Here is a 23,345-nt window from a genome sequence, read left to right as displayed (position 1 = left end):
TAATTGTGATAACCTCCTAATTGAATTAAGTAAAAGGATGGAAAAAGATAAAGAGAAATGTAAGAAATGCAAGATGTATCTACCTAGAAATTTAGATAAGATATATGCTGAGTTTTGCAATATAGAGACTAATATTGAAAAGATGCTAGTGAACTCCTTTGAGCATTTTCAATTGCATCTAAGAGTCACTCCACTTTCTCTATGGTTGCCTCCTCTTCATCCTCCTCTTCATCAAAGAAATATAGACTTCCCTAACAATCTAAGAATTCATTGTGCTTGTATTTCCATACCCATCCTTCATATTCGTTTAGATCATCTCCTATAACTCTCTCTATCCATCCCTTAGCCTCAAATCCCATGACTCTTTAAAAAATATAGATGACTCCTAGTTTTGAATTCTCTTTCCTTAAATCTCTTCTAATTCCAAAAAGTAATAATTGGAATTCTTGGCTCCTCCTCTATCTTAATTCTGACTACAAACTATTGTCTAGGATGAAAGATTATGAGCCTATCATCCACTACCAACATTACTCTATCCAATTCACTAAGAAAAATTCCTGTAAAAGTATGGTAACAACATTTCTACATCTGATTTCCTTTCTCCTAAGTAGAGGGTTATGGCCAAAAACATTGTCAGAATGTCCAAGTTTATACAATAGTTATGGTTAGCAACGATAAACTTCAGGCCCAAAATAGATTTAACTACATACAAAATTGACCTAAGCAAGAAATTGATTACCTCGTGTAGACATTTTTGAGTAATCTCACCTAAGAAAGCCATTTGATTTTTGTAGGCCAGAAGTTGAAGTGGAGAGTACTCCATATCAATGAAGAAGATAAACATGAAAAACATAAAGGAAAAACTTGCCTTGATGAAGAAATAAATGGAAAACATAAACTAGGTTAATTGAATAAATCTCAAAATTTGACACCTTCTTGAGAATTCTATCACAAGATTTATCATTAAATTTGGCCACTTCAATGTCCTTTCAAATCTCCTAGATGATCTATCATATCTAACTTTCTTATAGATACAAGTCTCGGTCTAGACACCACTATAAAAGTATAAGAAAGGACATTCACCAACTACTTTTCATTAATGAGAGAGTGAGAGATGTTGTAACCCAAGAAATTTGATCACATTGAATCGATAAAAAATTGTGACTTGTCACTATCAACTAACATTCATCCACCTTCACTACATCATTTTCAAATTATATAGGACTATAAATCCAGGTCAGTGTCACAATAGATATGATTAATTAAACCAACACTCCACTTCATTAAATGCCTCCCTTCATAATCACCAAGTGATAGAGTTGGCACCTGTAGTTATATAACACCAAAAAACAAAATCATTCCTTGGGAGATTTTCCAACAAGTTCAAATTCAAATTCTCTTAGCTTGCTAGTCATTGGCTGTCCTCTCCTTGAAATATTTGATGCATTTACACTCAAAATAATTACTTCTTTCAATTCATCAACCGCTTTGTTGGCCAAGATATCCACTTCCTTGTTACCCTCTTGATAAATGTGGTTAACTGTATATGCCTCAGAATGATTTAGTAGAGATGAAATAATATATAACAAATCTTTAAATTTACAATTGAATATGGAACTTGACATCACAACATTAACTACTAAGATTGAGTCCCCTTCAATTTCAACTTTCTTAATATCCATTTCTTTACATAAAAGAAGCTCAAGCTTTAGAGCTTTGAATTATGCAATGTTATTAGTATCTCCTTCAAAGGATTAAACAACCATCCTATATTGTCTCCATTTGAATTTTTAATAATACAACCTTCTCTTGATGGAGTTGGATATCCCTGAGAGACCCCATCACAATTGAGTTTATACGACCCTTCTTTTGGAGGTTGTCACTTAATATGTAATCTATTAATGGAAGAACCTTCATTTTTACTTTGAATGTGAGTAGGAATACTTATGCCTGGCCATGAAAATCTCATTTTCCCATCCCATTTAATAAATTTCTCCCAGGAAGATGGATTTAAAGTCATCCTATTGTTTATGGTTTCAAAAATTACTATTTCAATCTTGTTTGAAAAAAAAAAGTGATATTTTCTACTCCTAAATGATTTGCCTACTCCATTCCTTCTAGATTTTTGAAATCAATACGGAAAGACAAATCTCCCAAAGATTACTAAGAAAACTTTCCCATGGCTTGATTCGCTACAATTGGAATAGAATTTTAATGTCATTTGGAAGAGATGAAACCCATCCCATCTTGGAACACATCCATCTCCAACATTCATATGAGAAGGGGTATCCTAAAAGCATATGATCTATATTCTCTTCATGATTACTACATAGAACACATCTTGATGGACCTTCATAGCCCATCATTCTAATTTTTTTTACTATAAGGAATCTCTTTTAGATTGCAACCCATTTAGAAACCCTTGCTTTTCACACACAATTCCTACCATAGCATAATTGAATAGGGATATCAGATATTTCCATCTCCTACAGATCAATAATGATTTAATATCCCTCTTTAGCATTGTATTGCCCATGTTTAGAACCTTCCCATATTAATTTATCTACATCCCCCATTTCTAAAAGGAATCTCTTGCTACTTAATAACTTCTATTAATTGTAAGATTTGTACCATAGGTGAATGAAGCCAAGTTAAATATTTTCATTCTCATCCCAAAGATAGATTACCAAAAGGGAAGATTACATAATCTATCACTTTATCTCCCCGATTTTTTTAAAGAAATTTTTTGACATTTTCTAGTGAAATCAAACTATCTATAATTGTATAACCTCCTTTAGAAACTTCCTAAAACAATCTTGACTCTCTATTATAAACATCCCAAGAGATGAAGTCTGCTAGCATTGTCTTGCATCTTAACAAGAAATTCCAAACCCTAGAACCTTTAGGGAGATTTTTCACCTTAACTATTTCTACAAGATCCAAATGATTCAAGTATTTAGATTGTAGAACTCTAACCCATTTTAAATTTGGCTCTTTTATCATCTTCCACACCCCAATAGTAATATTCTTCTAGTTCTAATTTCTCAACCCCACTACCCCATACTCTTTCAGTTTGTAAATTTTGTCAAAAGAAATGAGAGAAATCTTATGTTTCTCTACCAATCCTTGTTAGAAAAAATTTCTCATTTTATGAATTAAGGAATTATTAACACCATTCGTTAGAGGAGATAAGATAGAAAATAAATGGGTAGTGATGGAGTTACTAATTTTAACATCACTAACCTATCCACCCATGGAAGCCATTTTCCTTTCCAAGAATTTAATCGCTTATCTATCTTGTCATTCATAGGATCCCAAAATTTTCTATTTCTAACTCCCTTGTCAATTAAAAGGTCCAGATATGAATAGGGTATTTATCCTCTCTTAAAATTTAAAATCTCCAATATATGCATCTCATTTTCCTGAGAGATCATGAAGAAAAAAACCTCTCATTTTTCCTTGTTAATTTCCTATCCCAAAGCCTTTAAACAAGATATTATTACTTTTATAAATTGCTTGGCTTCCTTTCTTTTATCTATTACCAAGAGCATGGTATTATATACAAATTATTGATGAGTGGTCACAATATTCTTAACAATTCTAATACCTTTAATTAGACCCATGGAATGTTCCTTCTTAATAGTTCTCCCTAGAGCCTCTGCCAAGAGAATGAAGAGGAAGGGAAAAATAGGATCCCCTTGCTCCAAACCTCTCAATACTTCAAAGAAACCTTCCTAGGACCCATTTAGTAGAATGTAGAATCTAGGGTTTGAAATGCATTCAAAAATCCAGTTTATCTATTGCTTATTATAGCCAAAGGAATGTAAAATTTTACATAAGAATCTCTAGTCTACCTTATCATATTATTTCTTTATACCAATATTTACTAGCATACTCAATTCTCTTGTATTCTAAAGAGTATGAATTGTTTCCTAAGCTATAATAATTCCATCTAATATTGATCTACTTGGGATACAACCTCTTTGTTGTTCTGAAATAATATCCAGGAGCGAATGTTTAAGCCTATTCACAATTATTTTTGTCATGACTTTATATAGTGTATTACAAAAAGAAATTTTCCTAAAGTCTTCCGATTTCAAGGATTTCTCCTTTTAAGGAATGAGTTCTATGAATTTATTATTGAGTTCTCTAAGAAACTTTGCCAAATTCCTTACTACTTCTAAAACCTCAGTCATATCTTTCCCTAAAATGTTCCAACACCTTTGAAAGAACCTTGTAAGAAATCCATCCAATCCTACAGCCTTATCTGTATGTAATTGATTCAAAGTGGTCTCTACTTATGATATGGAAATATTGGCATTTAAACGCCTATTTTTCTCCTAAAAAATAATTTGAGGGATAAATTTCAAAAAAGTCTTTTGGTCATGTAGCCTTGAACCCTCTCTATTTTGTAAAGTATTATCAAAGCAATTGACTACTCGACCTTGAATAACAAAAGGACCCTAAGATACAAATCCCCCTTCTACCAACAATCTAAATATTCTATTTATCCCTCTCCTTTTCTTTGTGACGTTATAAAAATATTTGGTGTTCCTATGTCCTACCTCTAACCGATTCTCCCTTGATTTCTGTTTCCAAAAGATTTCTTCTTTTGATAGCACATCTTCATACTCACTCATCAATTCTTTTTCTCTAGGAAATTATGTCTAGGACATACCATTCTTAATTACTCCTTCATTCAAATCTTTTGACTCCTCTTCAATTATGACCTTAGCTTCAAAAATATTTTTAAAATGAGTCCTATTCCATTCAATCAACTTTTTCTTAACACATTTTAATCGAGACGTGAAGAAAAATATGTTACATCCATCATATTGTTCTTCCTTCCAGCATATCTCTATCAAAATTACAAAATTTTCATCCTTTAACCACATATTTTCAAATTTGAATGGATTTTTAAAGGGCTTATCATCCCCCAAAAGGAGAGCATAATTAGGTAATGATCAAATACTAAGCAAGGAAAAACTTTGCATTTCAAGGGGAAGGGAAAAGTAGACAAATCCCTTGATAAAAATATCTATTCAATTTCTTTGTAATGTTATTAAATCTTGATCTCCTATTGTTTCAAGTGAAAATATTGTCGCCTAACTCAAAATCCTTCAAATCATTTTTAGATACCCATGTATTAAAGCTTTTCTATGACTGACTTGGCCTATCAATTCCTCCTTTCTTATCCTTCCTATACAAAATGGCACTAAAATCACCTACTATAATAATATGAGAGAAAGGATGCGCATCTATAAATGCATCCAATTCTGCCCAAAGTTGTTTCTTTTGATGACAAGTTACTGGTCCATAAATATTAATTAGTTAGAAAAATATATTTAAATTAAGGATCCTTACCTCTCCCCTCAACCAGTGAGTTCCCGATCGCAATCGCTAAATTTTAGTAGCAAATACATTCCACATAAAAGAAAAACCATCTGACTCCCTATTTGATTGAACAACTTCTAATTTCCATTGGTTTATAATCTTCCCAAATAAAATCTATATCCCCTAAATTCAATTTGGTCTTTTGTATCATAATCCCTTGTACCTTAGTCAATAATATTATACTCTTCACTATAAATTTTTTCTTCAGGGAATTTAAGCCCCTAATATTCCAACAAATGATCTTCATGACTCTGAGGGAAGGGTGTTTCCCTTCCCTAATCCTAATATTTGAGTGATTGTGAGTTGTCCATCTGCCTCACCATCTTTACTTCTCAATTCAGAGGATGGTCTTCTTCCTCTTTTAATTGAATCTTTTCCAAAGTATGGTTTAGATATAATGGCTAAAATTTGATGGATTCCAAATTGGCCCTGCTCGTTATTATTAGATCCCTTAATCACCACCGATGTTTGCATATTCTATTCTTCCCCACACTGTTTTAATAATTTATGACAAAGAGCTTCAAACTTATTTCTTCTATCTATAGGAGTATTTGGACTATTTCCATCCTCATAAAAGTGATTATCTGTGATTCTTAGAATATAATTAATCATTACTATGTTAGAGATTTCATGTCCTTCTTAAAATTCCTTTTCTACCACCCCTTCATTAGAGACCCTACCTTTAGGTTGACCATTCTTTTAAACTTTAATTTCCTCTTCTATAACTTGAGATCCCTCCAGTGATAACTTTAAGAAACCCCCTCTCAAAAAATTATATTAAATCTTGGCGAATATTTAATTTTTTTTTAAATAATAATTTTTATTTGCAAATCTTTTCTTTTTTTGAAAGAAAAACATTAATTTTATTGGCCAATTTTTTATTTCAATTTTTTTTGTAGAGAATATTGGTGAATCTTTGAAAATAAGTGGAAAATAATAAGAGTATGCATTAATTGCTATTGTAAATTTTTTTCTTTTAAATAGTTCTTTATAGAAAAGTAGAGGCCTAAAGGTGGAAATCATTAATGAGTTTAAGGTGTAGACAGTAAGTTATTTAGGTTCTACCATTAATTTAAAATAATCTAATAGCCCTCTTTGTATTTTGTGAGATAAAATGTATCAACAATTTTTAATACTCATGGGGCCAAAAATTGTTTTAAGACCTTTGATTTTCATTGTTATCAACAATTCAAAAGCAATTTCAACCCCCACAAGCATTACAACTTGTAGGTACAATTTACCTCATGGAATACAATGAAGGTCACTAGATTATATTTCAAATCAATGGTGACAACTAAAGATTGTTTATATAACACTAAAGTAACTAATAATTATGATATATTATTGGCAAATTAATACAAATTTCTACAATAAACTATTAAATGTTGGCAAATTGGATCTAATCATGTATTGAATATTGTGGAGAATATTTGAGTTACAAAATTAATAAAATAAATTCTTTAGCAATTTAAATAACACTAAAATTAAAATTTTTAAAACTCTGGCAATTTGGGTCACCTTAAAAGTTGAATTTATTAGCCAAATTTTGATTCCCAAATTCAAAAAATAGCCAATTGGTGAATATTAGCTACTAAAAAAATCATTGGATCCCTCTACACCATCCTAATAACACTTCCTACATACATTTTCTTAAAGCATTTGACTCCTTCAGAATTATTGCCAATTCAACTTCATCCTTATTGTTTCCATCATTTTGTCTATGATGCTTCAAAATTTCTTCCAAATGATAATGGTCACTCATTTCCTTTCTCTTTTCTATGTCTAGTGACTAAAATCTCATATCAATCTCCTTTCCGCTATCTTTTTCACACTCCACCTATTTCCTTTTCTTTATGGTTCTTAGTTAACCTCCTTTACTACAATTATCAATTATACTCTTACCACAATATATATCAAGACCTGGGATAAACAAAGGTTAAAGATTTAACACTTTTTCATCATTTTGGCAAAACCTCCCTCCCTCATGTTGAATACCCTCTACATAATGGTCCCCTGAACTTTGATTTATTTCAATAGTCTAACAACATCCAATTAATGTCATAGAGCTACTCGCTTGCATTTTTGCCCTTAATAAACATTTTCCTAGTTATCCACCTCTCAAAGAAACCACTCTTTTCTTCCACCTTCCAAAAATTAAAATGATTTCTAATTCTTTGTAAAACTCTATCAACAAATCAACCTTTGCACATATATTGGCAACATCCCCTTTTTTGCCATTTAAAAATCCTCTTATGCCATAAAATAGATCCTAGAACATCACTAATTCGAATAAATATTCACTAGGAAGGTCTACCAATCTAAGCCACATGGGAGCCTTATTAACCTTATACTTGATAAGGTCAAAGTGTGGTGATAAATTAATTTTGTGAAAGCTTGAACCCTTAAAAAATATTAGGATCCCTTATAAAATTTCAAATTTTAAATTTAAGTATAAGCATCCCATCAAAAGAAAACTATTTTGAAGAGGGCAAACACTTATCTTACCTAGATGTCACTCTACAATCTCTCTTTCATTCACTCCTTCCCCACATCACTTGACTACCAATTCTTTTTCCTTGAAGTGACTAACCATTGGATTTGTTATTATAGATGACATCACAAAAAGTTTTCTTCCCATTATTTTCTTTAGCCTTCCTTCTTCGCTCTGCATCTGACCTTATCCTTCTATCCTTGAGGTCTTAACCTTATCAACTGTCTCTCTCTTTCCCATTATATTTCTCACCAAATCATATTTCTCACCAAATCATATTTGGTTGCCCACCCAAGGGTTCTCTTGCAGCTCATTTCTTCTTTCCCTCTCTAGAAATCATACCCTTTCATTTTATTTCTTATTTTATTCCTGAAAAGCAACTCATTTGAGTGTATCCTGAAGCTTTGCATAAATATTTTTTCTTTTTGTTCCACCATTGTTGCATTGGCTCCAAAAGAAAAGGTTTCCCAATTTAAAGAGCTACCTTCCCCATCAGAGATCTCTAAAGCATCCCCTTTATCTTTTCTGACACCATAAGAAGATGTTCACCATCACTTTCTTAGAGAGTTCATCCAAGGCCTTCCCCAGTTGTCATTGAAGTCTCCCTTTTACTCTCTATAGTATTTTAGGAAAAAAAATCCATGAAAATTCCTCTGATGGGTTCTTCATAAGTTTGCCCACCAATTGCTCGAATCTGACCTGTGATTTTTATTTTGTCTGATTTCTCTATAACTTCTTCCATTAGACTTTCCATTCTCACCCATGAATATTTACAAATCTGCCTTGGAGGTTTTTCAGTAAAGTATAGAATCTTATTTTTCTTTCTCTTTAGGACCTTCATACCAAAGGTAGATTCCAGTAAAACTAATCATTCAGTCAATATTATGTAAGAGACTTACCGAAAAATTCTTTATGGTTCACATTGAATCAAGAAGAAAATGGGGTTAAGCTCTCCTCTGTCATTCTTAATAAAGTGACCATTAGTCTCATTTAGATTTATTAAGCACACCGTTCGTATATGAGGTGTTGAGAAGCCGTCATTCTTTATTTGTGTTATAATTCCTGTTAATAATAAAATCATGATATTTAAAAATGGGTTATAAAATTTTATTTAAAATAAGTCAAAATGTTGTTTTCAATTTAAAAATAGCAATTTCAAGAATCTTTTCTATTGCCTTTCGAACTGAAGAGCACTTCTAGTAAACTAGATAATAAAATAAATCAAGTGCATTAATATGTATACACCAAAACTGAAAAAAAGTACTGTATTCATTCTATTCTTCCTTTTAAATTTATTTGGACTACGATTTCTTCAAAATCGATTACATAAAGTTGGGTGATAAGCGAGGAAGCTATTCTTAGCCCTCATTAATGGGCATGTTACCTTATTTTATATTTGTATGTAGTGGCTTAGTTTTATGATTCTGAAATAAATTTAGTGTTCTCCAATAAAGCAGCATTTTAGTTATGTAGTTAGCGTATTTTTCAATGGTTTTAGCTAGATAACGTAATGCCAAAATATTTCTAGCTTGAAGGCCTGCCTATAGCATTTGATGTGAAGAGGTAGAGGAGTGGAAATAAAAATAGAGTATACAAAAAAAAATTACACAAATATTAACAACGTATAATGATTTGCATCTACATATTCTTCCAAATAAAATCATACAACAATCTACTCCATTACATAAAGCTCTTGCTCATTTTAATGTTGAAGATGGAGCCCCTTGTCTTTATTAACTGTTGTTACTACAACTGCATACAACTTTTACACCCACTTTTCTATGTAGCCTAAAAAAACATATAAATTGCTCTCTATATTTTATTTATTAATCTTGGTCCAAGAAAAAGTTTCTACACTCTTCTTTATATTTTTTATACATTTCATTTAAAACTTCCTACCCTATATTCATATTTATCATAAACTAAGTACATCAGAAAAACCAAAAACATTTTAAAGGTTGCCCAAACGAGAGAATGTGGGGACATGTTGCAAAGTGAATTAATGTCAATACTAATTAGAAATTACAAGATTACATATAAACGGTGGGAGAAGAAAAATATTGTGGAGGGTAGTAATGGTGGTTGTTGGGATTAGTTCCCAACACTCCCCCTTAATCACAACTACTACCATCTATGATTCCTAGATTTTCTCATTGATGAACAAAACTTTCTTTTCCCAATGCCTTGGTGAAGATGTCTGCAAATTGATCCTTTGACTTGCAATGTTCTAAAATTATTTCTCCATTGTTGATCAACTCTCTGATGAAATGATACCTTGTGTCAATATGCTTACTCCTTTTATGAAAAAATTGGTTCTTAGATAGTGCTATGGTTGAGTTGTTGTCACAATATATCTTTGTTGCCTTTTCTTGTTTATGTTTCAATTCTTTCAACATTCTTCTCATCCAAACTACTTGACATGCTCCACCTGTAGCTTCTACATACTCTACTTCAGCTAACGAAAGAGTGACATTTTTTGTTTCTTTGAAGCCCAAGATACTACACCTGATCCAAAATGAAAAACATAGCCTTAACTAGTCTTCCTATCATCTATTCTGCCAGCACAATCACTATCCATGTATCCTATTAGCTTGAAACCATTTGACCTTGAGTAAAATATTCTATAATTCTTTGTTCCACTAACATATTTGTTGGTGTAAATAATTATTCATTTTGGATATTATTACACCTTACTTAAGTTTACGTAAGAAATACATTTCATAGTAGTTTGGGTATGAGACACTTGGGTGTTTATGCCACATTGGGATAGTGTGTGTAGGAGAATTTCCACCTTTTATGGTGTGATCTTGTTGTTACACTCCACATTCAGTGGGTGATCCATCTCATGTGGAATATTATATTGTTTCTCCTACTTACCCACACCTATTTCCTACCTACCCTTGTTTCTTATTGAACCACATGGCATGTTTGTGTGCTCACATATCCATATAGCCTTGCCTATATAAGTAGGCTCATATTCATTGTATGCAACATCGATTGATGATCTAGTTGATCAGTATTATCATCTTGATAGAATATAGTTTATTCCTATCATCTATTTTTGTTTTCTCTCATTTGTGCTTTCCATTGCCTCTTGATCTTGGCAAAATCTCACATGATATCAGAGCTGGTCCAATTCTCACATGGTATTAGAGCCATTAGAGTGTCATTGGTTTGCTAATTGAGAGAAATTTGATGCTATTTAGGGTTGTGTATTTTGGAGTTTTCTATTACATGTTATTATTGAAGATTGATGGGTCAAATCTGAGACTACCATTGGATTGAGGAGGACCAAGAAAGTCAGTTTTGCTTTTTGTTTCATCCAAATCAGACTTCGGAGGCTAAATCTAAAGGCATTTCAGAAATTTTCTAGAAATTATAATTTTGCAGGCATTTTTCAAATAGCGATATCTCACTCATCCAGACTCATTTTTTTGAGCAATGTTTTTTTGTTTTGGGGTAGAATTTCATGATTTGTATAGTGGTGCAGGATTTTTCTGATTTTCGGATACAGGGTTTTCGGAAATCATGAAATCCCAATTTTTACAACTTTGGAGGCTTCGTGTGGGCTCATATGGACTCCTTTTCAAGTGCCGTTTTTTTTGAAAGTGCATTTTTTTTCATCTACTTTCATAATCTGCCATCTATTTGCAGTGATTTTAAGTAGAAATTGTACTTTTAGTATTTGGCCATTTTTGGCATATTTGGTACTTGCATTTTGCTTGGATCTCAGTTTAGATCACTAGCAGTATTTGTTGAAGTCTCTTAGATCTCATTTTGAGAAGTTGTAAGTTGAAATTAGAAGTCCACTTTTGCCTTGTTTTGAAAGTGGCCTATTGTATACGCACTAAGTATAAAGTGCCAAAATCACCATTTTGGGGGGATTTCTTGATTGAGTATTTTGGGGGGTGTCTTGTGTGATTGTGCCTCTCTCTATCTTGTGTTTTTTCATTTTGGTGCTATGGGTTCTCCTAAATCTCCACTTTTAACTCCTCATAATTATGCATCATGAAAAATTAAGGCATGGAGTAAACTAATGGAAAAAGGACTCATTCATTATGTAAATGAAACTATTATAGTACCACCTCATCCTAAGGCTGATCCTAATGCTCAAATTGAATGGCTTACTAAGAATGCTATGGCACTTGGAACTCTTAGAATGTATGTATCAGATGACCTTATTTTTCACATTGATAAGTGTACAACAATTAAAGAGGCTTGGGATATTTTTAAGAAATTGTATGGTCAAGTTGATGAGATTAAGGGCTACAAGCTTGATAGTGAACTCACAACTTTGGATCCCAAGGATTTTGATACAATCCAAGATTATGTCACAAAAGCAACTGAGTTAAGAGCAAAGCTAAAGGATTGTGGAATTGACAAAAAGGATGCTCAATTGGTTTATAACTTGTTGGACAAGCTTCCTTCAGAGTATGCAGCCTTTGTATCTAGATTTCACACCCATAGATTAGCTCAAGGTTTGTCATACACTTCTCCCTCATTTGATTCATTCATGGAGATGTTGATACTTGAGCAATCTAAGTTGACCACGATGGGGATTCTCAAATTTTCAAAGTCACAAGCTTTGGTGGCTAATAAAGGGAATCAAAGTAATCAAGGAAAAGGCAAGAATCAAAAGAAACCTAAGTCTAAGCCACAACAAGATGGAGCACAATCTTCCTCTCCACAACAAGGTGATTCACCATTCTCACCTAAGAGGAAATCATATAAGGACAATCTTTTTTGTGGATATTGCAAGAAGTTAGGACATGATGAACATCATTATTATAAGAAGAATATTGATGAGTTGAAGAATCTTCTTGAGAAGAATAGAATCAACCTACCTTCTAGAATGTCTACATTGGCTTCTTCTTCCAAGGATAAAGGAAAGGATCACTATTTTGGGACAGATTAAGGAAAGGGACAAGCTCTTTGTGCTACTACAAGTCATGACTCAGGGAGATGGCTTCTAGATTCAGGGGCTTCTCATCATATGGCATCTTTGCAGTCTATGTTTTCTACATTTGATCCATGCCACATGCCATGGATTTTGATGGGCAATCATACATACATGGATGTGATTGGGAAAGGATCTATTGCCATTGGGGATAACTCCTTCAATGATGTGTTGTGTGTACCCCACTTGACAAACAATCTTCTTTCCATCTATCAAATCACACATGGGGAAACTAGGAAAACTATGGAGTTCACACCTGATTCAGTTATCATTAGAGACTTGGAGAGTGGAGCTATCATTGCAACTAGGGTGGTTGATCATGCATCTCGGTTGTACTCTTTTTCAGATTTTGGTCCTATTGATAAGGTTGGTTCTTCCTATATTGATGATTCAGATTTTGAGGAGAACTTTGGGCATTTGAACTTGGGGATTCTCACATGTGACCCCATTCTTGAGCCTTTCATTTCATCTCCTTCTATTGATATCACACCACCTATTGCACCTGATGATGTAGCTAGTGCAACAATTTTGCTTGCATGTGATTTAGTGCAGCAGGATATTCATTGTCTTCCAGCTTCAGATTCATGGGTTGGTTACTTGATAGACATTGTAGGTTTATTTATGGAATCCTACATTGCAAATTTGGGAGACATTCATCTTCTCTTTGATGAAGGTGATCCTTCTTTGATTGTTGCGAGGGATAACTCTGACCCTCTTGTGTATTCTCTACATGATCAATCTTTGGAGGTTTACATGATTGTGGATACTTTTGTACAACACTTGGAGGAGGTCTCTTTATCTTTTGAGGAGACATATGAGTCTTTGGATATTGGTCTACATTCATCTCCACTAGATCTTGGAGTGCCTTTTTCAGCAGTGTGGCATAGTTTACCACCTTTGAAGGGGGTACCTTTCAGAATCAACATGGGGACACTTGAGCAGTTTTCAGAGATTCCTTTCATCATGAGTATTTTTTCTTCATCTTCCCTTCATGGTTGGGGAGACTTCATGGATACACCTTTGGTTTTGTTTCTTCCTAAGGGGAGGAATGTTGTTCAATGTTCATGGAGCAGTTTCTTCATTCATCTTTGAGCTTCTATCATTGGTACAGATTCTAGATTGAGGGGGGGCTTCCTAGTCTCTCTTCTTCTTCTCTCATACGGGGGGGACTTTTTCCTCACATGGGGTTTTATCCTTCACATACTTCTATGAGAGATCTTTATATCTAGTTTTCATCTCTCTTTTGGGGGAGGGTTTTTTCCCATTGGGTTTTTCTCTCTTTCCCCACTTTGTGAGAGATTTCCTTGCATTGGTTTTCATGCATTTGCATTTGTACATAGGTACCTAACATGGCCTCGTAGCTGGGACCCATCTTTCATTGCTTAGTTGCATTGTAGACTTAAGTGCATTCCCCTAAGTTGCACTTAAGGGGGGTTGTTGGTGTAAATAATTATTCATTTTGGATATTATTACACCATACTTAAGTTTACTTAGAAAATGCATTTCATAGTAGTTTGGGTATGAGACACTTGGGTGTTTGTGCCACATTGGGATAGTGTGTGTAGTAGAATTTCCACCTTTTATGGTGTGATCTTGTTATTACACTCCACATTCAGTGGGTGATCCACCTCATGTGGAATATTATATTGTTTATCCTACCTACCCACACCTATTTCCTACCTACCCTTGTTTCTTATTGAGCCACATGTCATGTTTGTGTGCTCACATATCCATATAGCCTTTCCTATATAAGCAAGCTCATATTCATTGTATGCAACATCGATTAATGATCTAGTTGATTAGTATTTTCATATTGATAGAATACAGTTTATTCCTATCATCTATTTTTGTTTTCTCTCATTTGTGCTTTCCATTTCCTCTTGATCTTGGCAAAATCTCACAATATTTTAAATTATTTTTTCAGCATTCCAATGTGTAACTTTTGGAGACTCCATAAACATTGAAATCAGGCTAACTGCAAATATTATATCTGGCCTTGTGGTTGTTAAGTACATAAGACTTCTAGTAATTTTTTTATACAAAGTTGGATTTACATCAGCTCCTTTGCCATCTTTTCTCAACTTCAAACCTATCACTATTGGTGTTGGGGCTGATTTTCAATTCATCATATTGAACCTCTTCAAAATATCATTTAAATACTTTGACTATGAAATGAGTATACCTTTTTTATTATGATTTAATTCAATGCCTAAAAAGTATCTCATTACATCCAAATCAGTCATTTCAAATTCCTTTTTCATTGGTGATTTGAACATGTCAATTGATAGATTACTGGTGAATATCAAGTTATCAACATATAAGCACAGAATTATGATCTCACATTGTTCATTCATCTTGGTATACAATGTGGGCTCTGTGCTGCACCTATTAAATCCATTTTGTAAAAGATAAGAATCAATTATGCTATACCATGCTCTTGGGGCTTGTTTGAGTCCATAGAGTGGCTTTTTGAGCTTGTAAACCTTGTTTTCATGACCCAAAATCTCATACCTAGGTGGCTGCTCAACATAGACATATTCTTCTTATATTTCATTCAAGAAAGCTGATTTCACACCCATTTGATATAATCCCCACTTATTTTGAGCTGCTATGACTAATATTGTTCGTACAGTGTCTAAACGAGCCATGGGTGCAAATGTCTCATTGTAGTTGATCCCAGGTTATTGTGAATAACCTTTTTCTACAAGCCTTACCTTGTGTTTTTGCACATCACCATGTGCATTAAATATTTTTTTGTAAATCTAGTTTGCTCCTATCATCTCTTTTCCTTGTGGAAGATTCACTAACTCCCATGTTTGATTCTTTTCAATAAAAGCTATTTATTCATCCATTGCTTGCACCCATTTTTCTTCTTTGACAACATCTTCAAAGTGAATTGGACCATCTACATGTGAGCATAAAGAAAAAAGAGAAGTCTAAACCATATTATTTCCACCTTCATTTTGTTCATAAATCTCCCTTAAACTTCTGATTTTTTGTCTGCCAAAGCTTCCTAATGTAGGATTGGATATGTCACTTGAATTTGTTGAATGTGAACTTGATGCTCCAGCACCAAGAGTGTCAATTGATGATGGAGTTTGTTGCCCAATAAATGGTGTATTTTCTTATGGTTGTGGGGTTGTCCTTACACTTGATGGTGTCATTTATTGTCCACTTTGTTGACCTTGATTAGATATAGGAGGAGTCACATTTGAAGGAGTACTTGTTGATATAAAATTTTCACTTTCTTCTTGTGGTATGTTGGATGCAATATTGATTGTTTTATCTAAAGTTCCATCCCATTCTTCATCTTCTATGAACTACACATCTCTACTAATAATAAAATTTTTGTTGATTAGATTGTATAGCTTGTATTCCTTTCATTCATCACTATATCCCACAAATATACATTTTTCTCCTTTGTTTTCTAACTTTGTTCTTAACTCATCTGGTACATGTGCATAAGGCACACATCCAAATACTCTCATATGAGAAACATTATGTTGTATTCCACTCCATGCTTCTTCAAGAATCATATTAATGACACTTTTAGTGGGACATCTATTTATTATATATGTTGCACATGCTATAGCTTCAACCCAATATTCACTTGACAAATATTTTTCCCTCAACATACTTCTTTCCATTTCCATTATTGTTTTATTTTTCCTTTTAGCTACACCATTTTGTTGAGGGGTGTATTTAGTGGTAAATTGCTTATGGATTCCATGCTCTTTGAACATTTTTATGAATTCACTTGAGATGTATTCACCACCTCTTTCTATTTTCAATGCTTTGATATGATGTCCACTTTCTTTCTCAAAAAGAGCCTTGAGTTAAGGAAAATAATCAAACACCTCATGCTTATGTTTTAGAAAGTAGACCCATATTTTTCTTGTGAAATCATCAATGAATGTCAAGAAGTAGTAGCTTCCACTGATTGAAGGTGTTTGCATTGACCCACAAAAACCTGAGTGAACAATCTCCAATGGTTTGTTTGCCCTTATGGACTTTCCTATTGGAAATGATTCTCTATGTTTCTTACCCAAAATGCATCCTTCTACCACACCCTTTTTATGAATTAGGTTTAAACCTCTAAAGTTGAGATGCCCAATCTTAGATGTTGGACATTTGAAGGAATTTATTATGTGTTGTATTGTTTTTTATCATTGATGTCAACACTATCTGTTTTGGATGCTTGACCGACACTCTTCAGGTCCTGGTAAGATGTTTGGTTTCTTGTTGGATTGGATTTGGAATGATCTAGTATTCTCTGGTATGTTGGGTTATGGAATTGGCTTATTCATGCTACTTAGATTCATATTCAGTCAGTTGGTTTTGATCTGGTGATCAGAATCTATCTTGTTTGCTAGAAAGCTTGGTTTGTGGTTCCGACAAGGGTTTCACAAGTAGAACTTTGATGAAGATCTTTTATGATATGCCTAAGTGGTTTTGGTGTGGCTTCTAGTGGAGTTTCAGGATGCTGATGGTGATCGTGTTTGAGACTTGGTAGATTGGGATTATTGATTTAGCATGTGGATCTATATTGGATCCCGATGTATCTAGGTTATGGACCAGCTTAATGTAACGTGTGGATTGGACATCACGATATGTTTCAAGGATGTCTTATGAGTTGGATATTACTTGTTTGGTCTCTGGCTAACATATTTTGTAATTATGTAATTGTTTTATTATCTAGTGGCCAACCTTATTGTTTATGTTCAAGGATTTGTATATATATGATGTAAGATCCCATTGTAGAATATATATGGTATGGGATATGGATATGTAAGAGTGAATAATTTAATAATCATTAAGGCAGAGGATTTGGTCAATCATTGGTGATTGAATTGGGTTTCTGTAAGAGTATTTAGTCCTCTTATATTGAGCTTAACAAGAACTGGACTCAAGCATAGGAGATGCTATCATTGCAGTTCATTCATTTCTCTGATTGTAGTCTAGATTTCTATGTAGTCAGTGAGACTCCTTTTGTGATGAGCAGTGTGCTCTAGACTGTTGGATTTCCTACAAGTACAAGCCCATCAATTGTAATTCACATACTTATTGCAGAAGTATTATCTGACTATGGGTAGGCTTCCCACCGTGGTTTTTCCATTCACCGGGTTTTCCATGTATAAATCTTGGTGTCATATGGATGGTATTTACTCTCTTATTATTGTTTAAGCTTTAATGGTTTATGCATTCCGGTATTGATCTTTTGGGTTCCGGTATTAAAGTTGTAATTGCTTAAGGTTTCGGTAATCTTGTGACAATTGATTCAGCCCCCCCTCTCAGTTGTGTTCCAGTTATTTGAACTGTCTAACAATTGGTATCAAAGCTCTAGTCCTCTCTACAGAAGCTTAACTGCTTGAGGAAGATCCTATGGAGACTAATAGTTCAAGCTCATCTAGTTCATCAGGAGCTATCTTTCAGAGAGATTCCTAGGCTTGATGAAACAAATTACACAATATCGAAGATTTAGATGGAGACTCATCTGAGGTCTCGGTAAGGAGATTTGGGAGATCACACAGAATGGAGTTACACCTCATAATTTGGAATCTGGAAATCCTCTTCTGAGAAACTTGGATAAGGAGCTTGACAATTATTGTAGAGCAAGAGAAGCCCTCTTGTGCGCACTTTCTAATTAGTAAATAATTAGATTGACTAACAAATCATCTGCAAAGACTATATGAGATAAGTTGGAGACTCTTAATGAATATGACCCTACTGTGAATATTTCTAAACTTGATGGTTATCAGGTGAGATATGAAAACTTAAAGATGGAAAAAGATGAAAGGATTACTGCATTCATGGAAAGGGTTAATGAGATTGTTATGGGAATTCAATGTTGTGGTGGAACGTTGAGTGAAGATGAAATTGTTTCTAAAGTTCTGTGAGATTTACCACTAGCTTACAAGATGAAGGCTATTGCTATTAATGAATTGAGAAAAATGGCTAATACTTCTGTCAATAGAGATACCTTGGTTGGTAAATTATCTTCTTTTGATCTCAAAGAATTTGGACCCTTTGGAGTTGCGAAGTCTGAACCTACTTTTCATGCATCTGCATCATCAATGAGCAAGCAAGATTGGAAAGCTTTTTATGAAAAGGAATTGGATGATATGAAGAGAGAAGATGAGGAATTTGAGAAACCCGAAGCCCTATTTTCTAGAAGAGTACCTAAAGGATTGGTAGGAAGTAAGTATGAATGAAAAGAACCTTTTAAATGTTTTGCATGTAATAAGATAAGTCATTTTTCATCTAGATGTCCTGAAAGGAATTCAAGATTGGAAGAGAGATCTAGGAGATCTTTTAAACGTAACCCTGGATATCAGAACAAGTATATAAGTACAGGAAAAACAAAGATAAATCATGCTACATAGTGGATGAGGAAGGTGTGACTGATTCTGATAATGAACTGATAGATGACTCTGCTAGTGGTTCCAACAATTGAAAGGAATGGGTGTTAGGGGCTATCAACAAAGATGTTCTGGCATTGGAAGAGAATGTACCTGAAGAGAAGGCACTTGATGCTAAAATTGAAGATAAGGATGAATGGGTAATTGACAGTGGATGTTCACATCATATGACTGGGGATAAAAGGAAGTTTCTATCTTTGCAAGAATTTGATTGCGGTCTGGTTAGATTTGGAGATGACAAAGCATGTATGATCAAGGGAAAAGGAACTATATCATTATATGGTAAGAACAATATTTAATGTTTATTATGTTGAAGGTTTAACCCATAATCTTTTGAGTGTAGGAAAATTGGTGGATAAGGGATTTCAATTACAGTTCAAGGATGGAAAATGCAAAATCATTAATAGATCTGGTTTGGAGATTGCAACCGGTACATAGAAAAAAGGTAATATATTTCATTGGAATTTCGGTGAGAAGAAATGTTTATTGCACAAATTGATGAGAGTTGGCTATGGCAGAAAAGGCTATGTCATGTGAATTTTGATTGTATTGTAAAGAGCAGTTTAACTAAGGCAGTTAGAGATATACCTAAGATTGTGAAGCCCTATAATCTGGTATGTAAAGAATGTCAAATGGGAAAATAGGTCAGAACCTCTTTTAAGATTATACAATACAAATCTAATGATGTTCTTGATCTTATTCATAGTGATTTGTGTGGCTCTGCTAGAGTTAAAAGTTTTCAAGGTGATAAATATTTTATGCTAATCATTGATGATTATTATAGAATGATGGTTACTTTTCAAAGGGAGAAATATGAGGCTTTTGAAAACTTTAAAATATTTAAAGATAAAGTTGACATAGAGACAAGATTGAAGATTAAATGTTTAAGGTCACATAATGGTTAAGAATTCACATCCGGTGAGTTTAACAACTTTTGTGAGAAGCATTGTATAAGGAGACAATTTTCTACTCCCTGGACACCTCGGCAAAATGAAGTTGTGGAAAGGAAGAACATAACTATCTTGGATGCTGCTAGAATAATGTTGATGGAAGCTAGTCTACCTCATATCTACTGAAGAGAACCAGTGAGAACAATGGTTTATACATTCAATAGAGTACATATCAAATGAAAAATTGGTAAGACACCTTATGAATTATGGTTTGGAAATACACCTACAATTAAGTATTTCAAAATATTTGGTAGTAAATTTTATATCAACAGAGATGATATCATTGGAAAATTTGATCCTAAATGTGATGAAGGAATAATTATTGGTTAATCTAATGAAAGAAAGGCATATAGATGTTATAACAAGAGATTGTAGAGAGTTATGGAGAGTGCTAATGTCAAGGTGGATGAGCTGAATAGAAGTCAAATCAGAGTTTACAAGCAAGAACCGATAGTGGAAATGATAATATCAGGACTGGTAACACCTCTACCGGAACAGAATATTGAACCAATTACTCCAGCAGTATTAGAAAATTCAACAGTAGCTGAAAAACTGGGAAGAGGAACAGAGAGTTAGAAGACTCTTAGGTATGTGAGATTGAATCATTCAGAAGATCAGATCATTGGGGATAAGAACAATGCAGTGATGACAAGGAGACTGGCAACTAATGAGGTATGTTTAATTTCTAAAGTTGAACTGGTATCAGTATTTGAAGTATGTAAAGATGAATGTTGGTTGAAATCTATGGAAGAAGAATTAGATTAGATAGAGAAGAATAACACATGGACTTTAGTTCCCCAATACAAAAAAAAAAGAATGTTATTGGAACTAAATGGATTTGTAGGAATAAATTGAATGAAGATGGACAAGTTTTAAGGAATAAAGATAGATTGGTTTGTAAAGGATATTCTCACAAGTAAGGAATTGATTATGGTGAAAATTTTGCACCTGTAGCTAGGATTGAAGTTGTAAGATTATTTCTTGCCTAGGTTGCACATAAGAACTACAAGGTTTATCAGATGGATGTCAAGTGTGAATTTTTGAATGGGGATCTTGATGAGGAAGTTTATATTGAGCAACCTGATGGTTTTTCACTTTCAGATGATAAAAAAATGGTTTGCAGGTTAAGGAAAGTTTTTATATGGATTGGAATAGGCACCTAGAGCTTGGTATGCAAGGTTAGATAAATATCTTTTGAAGCTTGGTTTCACTAAAGGTAATGCTGACAATAATCTATATTATAAAGTCACTGATGATGATATATTGATTATTGAAGTTTTTGTTGAAGACATCATATTTGGAGGTGAAGATAAGTTGTGCATGGAATTTTCGAAGAATATGGAGAAAGAATTTGAAATGTCTATGATTAGGGAAATGAAATTTTTCTTAGATTTGCAGATTACTCAGATTGATAAAGGTATTTCCATCTGTCAAACTAAGTATGCTAGCGAATTGTTGAAGAAATTTGGTATGGTATGATAAATCGACAAGGAAAGATGTTTTTGCACTGGTAAATCCTACAAGATACAAGTCTATGATTGGAGGTCTGCTATATTTGACTCAGACTAGGCCTAACATAATGAATGTTGTTTGTATTGCATCTAGATATCAGAGTGATCCTAGAGAAAATCATGAGAGTGCAGTGAAAAGAATTTTTAGATACTTACAAGGTACATCTGAATATGGTTTGTGGTACCCTAAGGATGATGACTTTACTTAATTTGCATATACATATGCAGATTGGGCTAGTAATGTTGATGAACGGAAAAGTACTTCTGTTGGAGCTTTCTTTCTTGGAAAGAAGTTGGTTTCATGGATCAACGAGAAATAATCATGTACTTCTTTATCTACTACTATAGTTGAGTATGTTTCTATTGCTACTAACTGTACATAGATCTTATGGATGAAGCAAATTTTGAAGGATATTAAAGTGCATTGCACTAGAACGATAGTTATTCACTGTGATAACTCTACTGCTATTGACATATCAAAGAATCTAGTATTTCACTCTAAGACAAAGCACATATCTATCAAGTATAACTTTTTGAAGGAGAAGGTGGAAGAATATTAAGTTAGACTAGTTTATGTGAACACTAAAGAACAAATTGCAGATATTTTCACTAAACCTTTGCCTAAGGAATCATTTGAGTACCTAAGAGATAGATTAGGGGTTTTTGCCCCTCCGACAGAGAATTGATTGATGTTATTTGACATCAGTCTAGTATTCTTTATCAGAGATATCATTCATTCTGGTGTTGATGTGAGGATGCTACTACTCAAGGAGAGTACTCAGGGATGATACTTTTTAAAGATTTTCTAGCATTGATGTCAAAGGGGGAGAGATATATGTGGAAAACAGAGTTTTACAAAGATATCATTCATGGGGGGAGTTTGGTCTTTGTTTTAGAACTTCATTGGTATATCTTTGTGTGGGAGATTGTCAGTTGTCTTTCATTGGGGGAGACTTGTTTGGCATTTCTTGACACTTGGATGTTTTTCACATTTGGTGTTGCCATAAATGCCAAAGGGGTGGATTGTTGGCCATTTGGAGGAATTGATTATGTGTTGCATTGATGTTTTGTCATTCATGTCAAAAATAGTTGTTTTGGATGCTTTATCGACACCCTTCTGGGTCCTGGTAGGATGTTTGGTTTATAGTTGGATTGGATTTGCCATGATCTGGTATGCTCTAGTATGTTTGGGTTATGGAATTTTCTTATTCATGGTACTCATATTCAAGTTCAGTAAGTTGGTTTTGATCTGGTGATCGGATGTTATCTTGTTTGGTAGAAAACTTGATTTGTGTTTTCGATGAGGGTTTCACCGATAGAGCTTTGATGAAGATATTTGATGATATGCATAAGTGGCATTGGTGCAGTTTCTAGTAGAGTTTTAGGATGTTAATGGTGATCATGTTCGAGACCTGGTTGATTGGTATTATTTCTTTAGCGTGTGGACCTATATTGGGTCCCGGTGTATTTAGGTTATGGATCGACTTAATGTAACGTGTGGATTGGACCTCTTGATGTGTTTCTGGGATGTCTTATGGATTGGATATTATTTGTTTAGTCTCTGGCTGACATGTTTTGTAATTATGTAATTATTTTATTGTATGGTGGCTGACCTTATTGTTT

Source organism: Cryptomeria japonica, chromosome 7 (assembly GCF_030272615.1).
Source record: "Cryptomeria japonica chromosome 7, Sugi_1.0, whole genome shotgun sequence".
Lineage (NCBI taxonomy): Eukaryota > Viridiplantae > Streptophyta > Pinopsida > Cupressales > Cupressaceae > Cryptomeria > Cryptomeria japonica.
Note: the sequence above shows the minus strand (reverse complement) of the source record.